Raw genomic sequence first — 13,982 nt, 5'->3', positions numbered from 1 at the left:
AATGTCATATGACCTCGACCCGTTTTTTGAGTCGACCTGCCCTAGAGACTCTAGGAATCTTAGAGCCCGTTGTTGACCTGCTCAATAGGACGGGGATGTCGGGATTAGCCACTATGAAGGAGTTCACCTATAGGGCACTTACTTTAGAGTTTTTCAGCTCTTTCGCATTTTGTCCTACGGCCTATGCGACTGACCATGAGAGCACTTGTATCACTTTCCAACTATTTAACACTACCTTTTCCTGGAGTTTAGCTGAGTTCGAGGAACGTTTGGGTCTAGTTAGTGTTGGCTGCCTTGAGCCTCCTAGGAAGCTCATGTGTCATATTTGGGCTACACTTTCACACATTCCCTATGGTCAGCGTCGTGGTGCCCACGTCCATTTACCCCATGCCCACTACTTTCTCTATCTGCTTGGAGAAACCATTTTTGCTCGTCATGAACCTAACAATGTTTACAATACTGAGTTGTCCATATTAGCCGGGTAATTAAACATTGACAGCGGTACCCCATTTATTTTCAACATTGCATATTTGACAGTGTGGACATGGCCCACATGCACGCCTAGCCGGTCTGTGGACATACAGCGGTCTTTTGAAAGCCACGCTCGGCGGCGTAAAAATATGCTTTCGACCGGATCGTTTTAGATCGGTCGGTTTCGTCTCGGCAAGGGTCTCGAAATGATTAGAGATGTTCGGAGTCGCCACAAAGCATTTGTGGGATGCTTGGAACCCGTTCGAATCCACTTTATACCTCGGTCAAACGAAGCACAAAGCAGTGTTTGACATAGGTGCTAAAGATAAGGAATCGTCCCTCTTTAGCATCCTATCTCTAGAATGACTCTCGTACGCCCTGGATAAGGTTGTCCACTATCCAAAGTTTCTAAGTAAGAGGTGAAGGTACGTATTGGGAAGCCCTTTAATCAGACACCCAATCCCGCCCGCGGTAGCGGCCTCTACTGATCGATCTTGGTTGGTTGAATGCAAAAGTTGATAAAACGGTTTAAATGCATGAATGTGCATCCAATAGTTAGAACCTAACATGTGAGAGCTTTCTAAGTCAGTTGATTTAATCCAAGTATCAAGTATAAGATGTCGAGTTAGATTTATGGTTGATTTGCATGCAAGACGGAAATTAAACATCCATTTACCAAATTAGGTTTATGGCGCATAACGTGATCCATTTGTCTTAGTAAGGCATTTTGCAAATACGGTTTTTGAATGAGCAAATTAGTTGATACCGTCGTTTCAGTACCAAAAATAAAATACCTAGATACTACTAACAGAAGTCAGCGGTAAGTAGGGTCGATCTCCACAGGGAGGCGGTCACTATTCACTTGTCTACTCGGTCTGTCTAATGTCACTAATGGGGGTTTTAGTTGTTTTAACTAAGCTACTGAGACTAAGGCAAGAGAAATAAAGACAAGAGAAATTAGCAGAAGAAAGAGGGAACTAGGATTTCGGGTCATCAATGAACGTCAATTAATTACAGTTAAGGTCACAGATCAGTCGATGTGTCGGTCTAAGGGGCAACGAATATCTCCTTTCGGTCTCAATTCGCCCTAAAATGCTATTAGCTTAACTTTTTCCCTCATTAAAGCATCCCATTGTTCACTGCAGGTCTCACCCCTTCCAACCTTTCGGTCTAGGTCAAGGCTTACCAAAATTAAAAGGCTAATTGCATCGATTCAATCAGCAGGATACAACTAAGGGCAGTGATTAACAACATAGACAAAAACAACAACGACAAATCTATAAACCTAATTAGCAATTAACATTCATCCATTGAATCACCTAATCCTAGCAGAGAAATTAGCTAGACATAATAAAAGTAAGAACAAAAGCAAAGGGGAAAGAAATAAACATTAAATAAAATGAGAGAAAAGGGAAAAGAGGATGTTACAGTGGAAGAGATCCAGAAAATAGAGAGAAAATAATATCCAGTAGTAAAAACAGTTGACAAGAGAGAGAAGAGAAGAGACCATACAAATGACGTCCTACCTTCCTATTTATAAGAAAATAGGATTTTATTTGACCTAATGACGGATTAAAGCTAAAAAGCCCGAGCCCATAAGAGAAACCACTCGATCGAATACTTTTAAACTACTCGATCGAGTAAAATAAAGCTTAAACCACTCGATCGAATAGAAAATCTACTCGATCGAGTAGAAAAAAGACTCGATCGAACATAATTTTACTCGATCGAGTACTTTCCAGAGCACAATTTCCTGCTTTGCACACTGAACTTCAAACGGCTGCTATTTCTTCGTTACTTGGGCAAACAGGGCGATTCCAGAGGCGTTGGAAAGCTAAGAGGACAAGCTTTCATCTCCAATTAGAATCACCTGAATATCAGTTGTATAACTCGAGATATGGCTCTTCAAAGTAGGCACTAGCAATTTGAAGTTCTTCCTTTGCTCGCCTTGCTTTCTTTCTTCTTTGCGCATCTCAAGACAGCTACATTCCCACTCCAAATTCACTCTTCCTCCAAATGCATGCTAAACGGACGGTAAAAGCCTCGATTTCACTACTTTCTGGTCCATTCCTGCATATAGAACAAAACAAGCCAAAGTAGCATATTCGGGGCATTTCGTAGCATAAAACTACGATAATAGCATAGAAATACGTGCATAAAAAGGCCAAAAAGACTATATAAAATGCACGTATCAAATCTCCCAAAACCAAACCTTTACTCGTCCTCGAGTAAACTAAATGCAAACTAATGGAACGGAAAAGATAACTCAGAGCTAGCTATAACTTGTCTACTTAAAACAGTTTAATGCAAACTAAAATCAACGATTCTGACTACAATGGTCATTACGCAAACGAATTATAAGATGTCCATAAATAAAGCTGACCTATCGACCCTGCAAGACCAACAAAATCGGACTCTCATGTGGTCACTCTTCTCTCATGAAGCAAAGGGTGAAAGTATATGTATAAGAGAGAATGAGAAAACAGTCACTCACCTAGACTGCGACCTACATAATATGTATGCAACAAAAATGATAGACGATTCAAGTACTACACATACATTCCAACCAACAATGTCCGTCACAGCCGAGGGCTTACAAATGATATAGGAAAGTGAGGTTCAGGTGAGAAAAGGCAAAACAAATTATGGAAATGTGAAGGTAAAGCGTCAAGCTAGTTCCTAAACAAGGCCATATAAGACCATCTGAATCTCAACTGACTGAAAAATCAAACACAAGTGCCCTTCTTTGGCACACATCTCACTAATCACATACACTATCTCCTCAAAAATATGGGAATAAAACAGAGGAGTGAGACCGTCACAAGATAAGAATAAGCACAGTCGATCTCATATTCAACCAAACTCAATCCAATTTTAATAATTTTTCCCTTCTTTTCTTTCACGTAGGATTCCAATTTTTTCAATTTTTTTCAACCTTTTTTTTTCTTTCTTTCTTCCTCCATCACGTGTGATTTCACTTCCTATTTTCATTTTTTTTCTTTTTTCACATCACACGTTCCTTTTTTTTTCTTTTCTCCTTCCTTTATTTACACCAACTCCAATCAAAATAATACGGGCCAAACTGCAGACGAAAAAAGCATACCACAAAAAGACATACTAGACTAGCTTGACTAGGCAGGCTCAGTTTTGGATGTAGCTAATGGGTCAAAAAGGCTAAATTTGGCTTAAGTGGAGCTAAATGGGTGAAAAATGTAAGAAAGGGGATTTGTAAGCACCTCCCTGCATGTGACACCGACCACAAACCCGAATGTACGCAAGTGACAAGCAATCGAATTTCATAAAAGTGCAAAAGTGATAAACATGTTATGCAAGGAGTACTACTCTCAATTCCTATGTAAGCTGGTCATGAATGTCAGCAGTTATTAGGCTCTAAAACTCAAAATTTATAGAGTAGGTTGCCAATTTATCAGGTCAAGTCTAAACAGTCAGCTAAATTTTTGAACAAAAACTCGTAGATATGCGCAAGACTCAGCTAATAACTGTCAATAAAGTGCAAGGCTCAAGTAAAAATGAGAAGTTAAAGTGCAATTTCATCACGGAAATCTACCGTTCCGACTCAACCTATATGCAAAAATAAACGTGAATATTTTATTAATTTTCGTTTTTTTTTTTAAAAAAAAAAAATTGAAAAGAAAGAAGAACAATGCATACGAAAATTAAACGTGATAACAGGAATACAGTAAGAACAACATGCAGACACATATATGGATGCATAACCTCCCCAAACCAAACCGTACAATGCCCTCATTGTACCCAAAAATAGGGAAAGGAAATGCAAACTAAAAAAAAGAGTGAAGATGCGGAAAACTTACAAGATAACGCGAAGAAGGGACCTCCCCAAACCAGCCAGCAACATGGGAGGTCATAGGAAGCGAATCAAAGCAAGAAAACTCGATCGAGAGAGCCGATTATTAAACAAAATAAAAACTGAAATGTTTGAAAAACAACTGAAAATAAAATCTCCGGGTTGCCTCCCGGGTAGCGCTAGTTTCAGACAGGTCCAGCTCGACCTTCTTTTCTTCGAGCCTCTATTTAATTAGCCTGGTCAAAACAGCTCAAAGCGCGCAGCAACCGATCAAACAGCTGCGCATGTGCTACACAAAAATGTAAGTAGCACCACAGTGGAATAAAGAAATATGAAATAAAAATGTACGACCCTTTAAGCCTAACAAATTTCCTATGAGAGCTCCTAAATTTATCCACAAAATAGAGGAGCTCAGGAGCAATTAATAAGAAATTAGGATATCGTTTCAGATTAACGAAATTGAAATGATAAGGACGGTGAAAAAACGTTAAATTAATTAACCAACTGGGGAGGGGTAAAGCATTAAAATGCGAAGCATAAGTCAAATGAGGCAATGTACTGCTTAAACAAACAATAATAAAATTATCGTTAACTACCTCAGGTTGGTCACTCTCAATGACGGAATCATTGACAAAGGAAGATATTACCTCTTCCGTGCTAGGAGCAATTACCGACTCAGCTGCCTCCTCGTCGCCTTCCTCAGTGGATTTCATCCCGTAAATCGCAGCCTCAAGTGCATCCAACTCGGCTTTGAATAGGGGAGATTCACCGTATCCATTATCATCATCAAAATCGTCATCTAAAATGAACCCACATGACGAATCAATGCTCTCACTGGCCAATTCAGTCGATCGAGTAGAATTGTTACTCGATCGAGAGCTTTCTTCACACAAACCATTTGATCGAGTGGTTAAATCTACTCGATCGACTTCCTCATCATAGAATTTACTCGATCGAGCAATGTGGACTGTTCGATCGAGTGGGTTAGGTTGAACCGTGGTGAAGTGCTTGAGAAAAGCTTCATCTTCATTATCACCTTTAATTTCCGAGTCATAAATGTCTTCATCATCACTAGACAACTCGGGCCTTTCATGGGAAAGACTACTGACAAGAAAAACAGCATATTCCGTCTCTGAGTCGCTATAATCCAACTCGCCAGCTAATTGAGCTACTTGAGATTCAAGTAGCTTGAGGTGAGCTTCCTTAGATTTATCGCTTTCTTGCATTCGAAGCATAAATGCTTTTAATATAGACTTCAACTCAGCAGCCCCTTCATTCTCTTCAACGGGAGGAAGGGTTTGTTATTGGGATGGCCAGACAAAAGGAGGTTTGTGATAGCCTCGCTGATAGGGTAGATGCGGCGGCATAACTACAGAGGAATGGCTAGCTCGTCCACGGAGCCTGAACTCGTAGACCTCGTCATTTTCTGCCATGCAAAAGGCTACATTGTGCTCAGCAGCACCACATCTCCCGCAGTAAATCACCTCCTGTGCCATATAATGGGACATAGGTGACGAGTCAAAGGTACTCAAGCCTTCCCTTTGACGATCTTTCACCTAGAACTGTCTAGGTAGGACTTTTAGGGCCTATCAAAACAGCACTAAAGAAAAACATTAGAACGGCCTCAAGGGAATAATCCCTTGAGACTAAAGACAGACAAAATTAAGCAAATAAATACAGTAGTTGCCTCCCCGGCAACGGCGCCAAAATTTGATACCGCCGTTTCAGTACCAAAAATAAAATACCTAGATACTACTAACAGAAGTCAGCGGTAAGTAGGGTCGATCTCCACAGGGAGGCGGACACTATTCACTAGTATACTCGGTCTGTCTAATGTCACTAATGGGGGTTTTAGTTGTTTTAACTAAGCTACTGAGACTAAGGCAAGAGAAATAAAGACAAGAGAAATTAGCAGAAGAAAGAGGGAACTAGGATTCCGGGTCATCAATGAACGTCAATTAATTACAGTTAAGGTCACAGATCAGTCGATGTGTCGGTCTAAGGGGCAACGAATATCTCCTTTCGGTCTCAATTCGCCCTAAAATGCTATTAGCTTAACTTTTTCCCTCATTAAAGCATCCCATTGTTCACTGCGGGTCTCACCCCTTCCAACCTTTCGGTCTAGGTCAAGGCTTACCAAAATTAAAAGGCTAATTGCATCGATTCAATCAGCATGATACAATTAAGGGCAGTGATTAACAACATAGACTAAAACAACAACGACAAATCTATAAACCTAATTAGCAATTAACATTCACCCATTGAATCACCTAATCCTAGCAGAGAAATTAGCTAGACATAATAAAAGTAAGAACAAAAGCAAAGGGAAAAGAAATAAACATTAAATAAAATGAGAGAAAAGGGAAAAGAGGATGTTACAGTGGAAGAGATCCAGAAAATAGAGAGAAAATAATATCCAGTAGTAAAAACAGTTGACAAGAGAGAGAAGAGAAGAAACCATACAAATGACGTCCTACCTTCCTATTTATAAGAAAATAGGATTTTATTTAACCTAATGACGGATTAAAGCTAAAAAGCCCGAGCCCATTAGAAAACCACTTGATCGAGTACTTTTAAACTACTCGATCGAGTAAAATAAAGCTTAAACCACTCGATCGAATAGAAAATCTACTCGATCGAGTAAATCCTAAAATGCAACTACTCGATCGAGTATAAAAAGGACTCGATCGAACATAATTTTACTCGATCGAGTACTTTCCAGCGCACAATTTCCTGCTTTGCGCACTGAACTTCAAACGGCTGCCATTTCTTCGTACTTGGGCAAATAGGGCGATTCCAGTGGCGTTGGAAAGCTAAGAGGACAAGCTTTCATCTCCAATTAGAATATCCTGAATATCAGTTGTAGAACTCGAGATATGGCTCTTCAAAATAGGCACTAGCAATTTGAAGTTCTTCCTTTGCTCGCCTAGCTATCTTTCTTCTTTGCGCATCTCAAGACAGCTACATTCCCACTCCAAATTCATGCTAAACGGACGGTAAAAGGCTCGATTTCACTACTTTCTGGTCCATTCCTGCATATAGAACAAAACAAGCCAAAGTAGCATATTCGGGGCATTTCGTAGCATAAAACTACGATAATAACATAGAAGTACGTGCATAAAAAGGCCAAAAAGACTATATAAAATGCACGTATCATTAGTCGTCTGATCCGTCCTATATCCGGGTTAGCCGGAGTCGGGATTGTCCTAGACCAATGCTGGAAGGGGTACAGACCCTGCATCAGGCAGCCAGAATAGGCGCGAGCCTATTGGCGATGTAAGGGGGGTCTCCCCTGGTTTGGAAATAGGAAAAGAAGTGGCCTGTTTAGGCGCGGGTCAGTCAACGGTATGTGAGGTGTTCTGACCATTGAAAAATGTTTATAAAACGTGTTGAAAGATGGGTATTTGAACCCGTTTTGGTTTGAAAGGACCGTATAGGCCGTATTTGTGTTGATTTGAAGAACGAGACTTGAATAATCGTCATTATTTTGACGGTATTCGATGTCGGGTTCGACTTTGTAAGCTTGACATGAATAGTTTTGAAAATGAATATGAACTAATTGTTTTAAGTTCATTTGAATATAATTAGTCGATACTCATCATCGTACTTGGGTTAAAATCCGACATGGTATGTAGAACCAAGGTTGACTTTGTGTTGGTGACTAGTACATTTATTTTGAAAATGTAAAGAAATGATGAAAGACTTTAAAATACCTTCCAAAATGTAAAGAAATGAAATAAAAGGCTTTAAAATACCTTTTAAATGTAATTAACCAAATATTATCACCGAAACACGGATTAAACTGTCATGGTATTAAGAACCAAGGGTGAAAAATGTTTTATGGTTAAAACTTGTAGAAAATGGTTTGAAAATACTTGAAATGGTAAAAAAACCGATTACAAATATGAAAATGAAAATAGAGGAAAAGAAGAGGCCAAACACGGATTGGACTTAAGGCTGGGCAGGGTCCTTTAGGCGAGAGCCTATGTGCTACGTAAGTAGCCTCTGCCTCAACTAAAAAGTCCAGTTTTGGCTCATTCTTCCCATGTTTTGGACCATGTTATGCATGATTTAGCATGTTATAGTCATGAAACAAGTAAAGACATGATAAAAAGGGATTTTTACACCCTCATACTTACATGCTTGGCTTATGGCGAGAAACCGACGTAAGTGTATCAACTCTTTTGGTCGGAAAAGACTCGGTTTAAAACCGTTTTAGTAAGTAAAAAGAGTGTTTTGTTAAGTTTAGTGATGGTGTAGTGGTCGAAATGGTCAGTCAAGTGATTTAATGCACGATGACGGTACCAAACAATGTGTAAGGCTTGTGTTTACGATCGATAGGTCGCAAACACGTGTCGGATTGTGACTTAGGAAGTCGAGTCTAGAATTTTAAGGGAGAAAAGAGGGGGCGGACACTCGCGTAACCTTTAAATGGTTGCATTTGAGGGGTATTTATAGGAAAATGAGTGGTTGTGTGAGTTTTGAGCGACGTAGCCACCTGGGCTGCTCAAAGAGGCGCGAGCCACGTCGCACGTCTTCGAGGTGTATTGTCGCTTTCACACAAATACAATCATGATTTGTTCTATCCTAGGATTTGTATGCACATGTTTGGTACTTGACCATGCATGATCCCGGGAAATCTTAACATGGAAGCATTTGAATGGTTTGCGTTTTTGTGTTTAACTCAGTTTGACTCGTTGTTGGAGTCGGGATTTGAATTTTCAATCGGTTTTTGGTCCGATGTCGGTTTTGACTCTAGTTAGTGTCATTGCGACCCCGTCGTCATGCATTAAATACTCCAGGTACTTTTGAAAAGTTTTAAAATGTTTTATTTTCGAAATCGTTTTTAAGTTTTTCGACGTAAAGTTGTACACAAACTGTCAATCAAACGCCGCGATTCCAAAGCATGTTGTAGTCCGATAATCATCGGGTGGTTTTTGGAAGGTGCAGATACTCGGTATCTACAGATCCCCCACTTTGACTGAGGCTTGGACAGGGCAAAAGTCAAAGTATGGCCTCCAGGTCAATCGAATATTACAACCTGAAGACCATTGCGACGTCGAGGCGGCTCAAAAGGGTTTGAGCCAAGGACCTGCTGTCGGGAAGGCCGACGTCGAGGCGACTCGGGGATTCGAGTCAAGGACCTGCCGTCGGGAACATTTTAGAGTTTGTCGACTTCCTATTCGGGTCGTTTAAAGTCCATTAGACTACGTATAAAGGCTCGCCAGCCATAAGAAGGAGTCATACCTAAAGCATCTTCGGGATACGTCCTTGATTATTTTGCGCGCAAAGGCTCGCCAGCCGGTGTTGAAGGTGGTGCCTTTTGAGGCTCGTCAGCCATAGGAAGGAGTCATACCTGAGGCATCTTCGGGATATGTCCTTGAATTGCTTCTTGTGTACGTGCAAAGGCTCACCAGCTATGTTGAAGGTACGTTTTGAGACTCGCCAGCCATGTTGATGTTGCGTAGTGAGGCTCGCCAGCCATGTTGAATGTCGAATGATAGACCGTGGGAAATAGCCTGAAACATCGGGCTTATTTCAAGATATTGTTTGGTAATGACTTCCAACCAGGTTGACGTTGATAGGTTCGGCTAGGGAGCAACGAACTCCAACTTGATGGGTGCCCTAAACGAGCTCCGTGGGGATGAATCAAGTAAGCAAGGCTCTCTGAAAAACCATTTAGGGAGAGTGCTGCGTCTGGATCATGAATGATGTTGTGAGGATCTTTGAAAGACCTGTGTGACTTCTATTTGAAAATCGGCAGTCGCTGGGGAGTTAGAAACTTCTCAGGATTCGCCGGGGATATGAGTTGCCGCTCATTGGAAGGTAGCGTATGCAATGTAATTGATGCGGTTAAAGCTCTTGGACTTGACGGGTCGCCGCTTGTTGGGAAAAACCCAGTATTTAGCTGGAGTGCGTTTTCCTTCTCAAGATTATTGCTCGCATATCTATGATTTGATAGATTGGAGGCACGTGACCGTTGCGACATTGACTCACACGGACGCATACTGACAGACTGGCAAACAGGCGGTCGTGAACGTGATGCAAATTTAGTATCGACATGACATAGGGGTGACTCTGACAGACTTTGCACATGTAAGTGCAACTCCTAGCCAAGAAAAGTTGATAACGCGCATCAAATCCATGAGGTAGAAGGTCCGCTCGGCTTGGGAACACGAATTGATTATCGTCTCCAGACATCTTTGCCCCCGTTTGCTTGTTTGAGATCCTTTCCAGAGGTATGATGATTTAGAGAGCGGAACCAGGCCAAGACCTTATCATCGTCCGAACCGACTGTGGGTAGTTTTATTTTAGACTATAGTTGAGACTCAAGAGATGTCTGAGGATAAAGGACGGGTGGCGTCTTAAAAGAGAAGCCCCGGGAGTGAGAATATGGGAATTTGACAAAATAAGGAATGGGTGACATCTTAAGGAAGAAGCCCCCAGTAAAGAGGTTTAATTTTTGTAGTTGGGTGGGCTTCTTTTGAGGATTGATGTTGATGGTTGAGATTGAAATGGGTGTGCGGTTGTGTCCTTGTTGGGGGACTGCCTACATATTCGCGTGTTTGCGAAATCAAACCAGATCGTAGTTCTGAGCTGGTTATTGAGGATTGAAAATTGGAAATGTTGTGAAAGGAGTATGTGGTTGTGCCCTTGTAATAGGACTGCCTACGTATTCGCGTGTTTGCGAAATCAAACCAGATCGTAGTTCTGCGTGTGTGTGCAATGGGTTGCAAATTGAAGGTGTGAAAATTGAATGTGTGTGGGGGTGTGGTTGCGCCCTTGTAATAGGACTGCCTATGTATTCGTGTGTGTGCGAAATCAAACCACATCGTAGTTCAGGGTGTGTGTTGATAATTGATTTTGAGGTGTATGGTTGTGTCCTTTAGGGACTGCCTACATATTCACGTGAAGTGAAATCAAACCAGATCGTAGTTCTGAGTGTGTGCCTAAGCGAGTTGATAGGACCTTAAACTGTGAGGGTCACGGCGGTAAATTCCATTTGGTGACTCGTCTGGATGTGTGCCTAAGCTGTTGGAAATCATATTTTAAATATCACATATTTTGGTTTAAAGTTTTAGTCATAAAACTTAAAGATCTTATGCATGCAAAACAAATGCAAGAGTAAGGAGAAAAACGGTTCCTTACATGTGAGTATTTCGGATATTTTGGGCACAAGTGAAGTCTCCTACCTCACTTGTTCTTGAGCTTTCCATATGTTAGGATGATCCTCCAAATACCTCAAGTATAGAAGCCACTCCTCTTGATTGCACCAAATATTATCCCTTATCCCCACTAAATAATATTAGCTAGATATTAGTTTAGTAGTTTACCTTAAAATTGATTACTAATACTCATATATTACACTAATAATATTAGTAATCTTATTGAACAATATTCATGTAATTTAAAACAAACTTTTAGAGAGAAAAAGAGAGAGATGATAAAAATTGCATGTGTAAATGAATGAATAATGGAGTAGTCAAAAATGAGAAAAAAATTCTCATTATGATGGAGGAAGTGGACGGGTGGTAGAGGCCAAATATGGCATCTTCTTTTTGCTTTTTCACTTCTCCAAATTATAGGCATGTGAGTCTACTTAGTGTATGTGTGTAAGCTAGTTTTAGACTAGGCATGATTACATTATTTTATCTCATAAAATAATTCACCTACTAACTACTTCCATACCAAAATTTCGGTCCATATACATAAAATGGACTACCATTTTATTTTTGTCAATTTGTCACTTGTCACACAATATGTCACATGTAGTATGATACATGTTATTAATTAATTTAATGCATATTTATCACATAAATATCATATTATTAATTAATTAAATTACATACAACAAATTGACTAGTAATACTTGATCACATAAATAAAATGGGTCATTTAATTATAATTCATAACATCTTATAATTATAATTAACCATTCATTCTCATCTCTATTGTTTCACAAACAATAAACAATTTTAGTAATAAAATATTTCAATTACTAAAATAAATCTTATTTAATCCCATTATAACAAGATATCAATATTCTCTCTCACAAATTGAATTGTTCAATTTTAAGGAATTGATTAACTTGTATCATCATTCAATTAATCAACTTTACAGATTAGGGCATCATCCTTTAGGTGTGACCTTAAGGGATCAACTGACCACCACCGTCCCACGACAGTAACGTCAAATTCTAGCAAACCAATCGTTACCGATTAATGTTGATCAGTTGACTATAAAATGAATCATCCCTTACGTATTCTTAAAAATGAGATTTAAACATGTGATCATCATGATCGACAATTGTGATCGCAATATTGTCGGGGACACTCCAACAATCTCCCACTTGTTCTCGACAAGTGTGCGTCACCAATTCTCTTGTCCTATTACTATCTCCCACTCAATGCAAGTTGTCTTTCAGGTCGTACTTGCAAGTGATCATATCGAGAGTGGTTTCCTCGATCTGGAGAATAACTGATTTGACCGGAATTATCTACCATAGATACCTTCCGAGCGTGGCCACGCATTTCCAGTTCATTACTCCTCGAGTGGCCCTGAGATATTGTTATAACCCTGGCAAGGGGGTGGACAATTCCTATCGCACTATTCCCTTCGACTAGCCACAACCATCATAACCCAAAATATGCCCATTTGACCCCATTTACGAAGGTCGTAGTAACATAAATCAAAGTTAAACTGAAACCATGCCACCTTAGGCGAACAGGCTTTAGTCAAAAGAATCGACTCATTAGAATACTATAGTAGCTCTCGCCTCGACCAGGCTTTATAAATTTGCCAGAACTCTATAAGCGGTCACCGCCCGACAAAGTGTTCCTAACAGTCTGCCTATGTGATCGACTAGTCATCTCATATGACTCTGTGGCACTTGAACTTGTCATCAATCGCATCACACTCTAGTCACTTCGAGACGTCACCTCATACAAGTGACTATGGGCAAATACCATGTTAATCCGAGTTCACTTTAACGGGGTTCAATATTTTCTCTACAACCCGTTTGGATGTAACAAAGTATAAAAGGAGTTTTTAGATTTAAAAACTCGAACGACAAATGTAATTATCTCATATGAATAGTCAATACTTGATTACTACTTCATATTTTTATAATCAATTTTCATCTTATATGTAGTTGTTCATTTCAATGCAATTGAAATGACATATGACATGACTCATCATGTTAAGCCTATGAGAAGGCTTTCGTTAGTAGGTTGTATCAACTTCTTATACCTTACTCAACCATACTACATACTTGTTTTCCTTTCGTAATGTATACATTTGAATTACAAAACTTTCTGAGTACGTGTCTAGATCCAATCTAGACATAGGCTTTCTTGCCTTAAAATAGCTCCCACTGTTTTCACAGTGTGCGGGACTCATCCTTCTTGAACATCCCATGATTGCAAGTGCACTCAATTTCCGTTGTAAATATTTCTCATTGTTCTTTATTGCCTAGAACGATTCTAGAAAATCTATTTCTTAAATAACATAGCCACGATGGTATCTTAACCATCCTAATGTGTTTTGATTATGGTTTTGTCGGAAACCATGCGCAATCTCAATTGTCAATTGTCATTTGTGTAACACCCTTACACAAAATTGCATCAAAAACACTTTGCTTTACATCCTTAATGCTTCTGCAAGCACTTAAGGGTAATCTTTATGG

The sequence above is a fragment of the Silene latifolia genome, chromosome 1 (genome assembly GCF_048544455.1).
Source record: "Silene latifolia isolate original U9 population chromosome 1, ASM4854445v1, whole genome shotgun sequence".
Taxonomy (NCBI): domain Eukaryota; kingdom Viridiplantae; phylum Streptophyta; class Magnoliopsida; order Caryophyllales; family Caryophyllaceae; genus Silene; species Silene latifolia.
Note: the sequence above shows the minus strand (reverse complement) of the source record.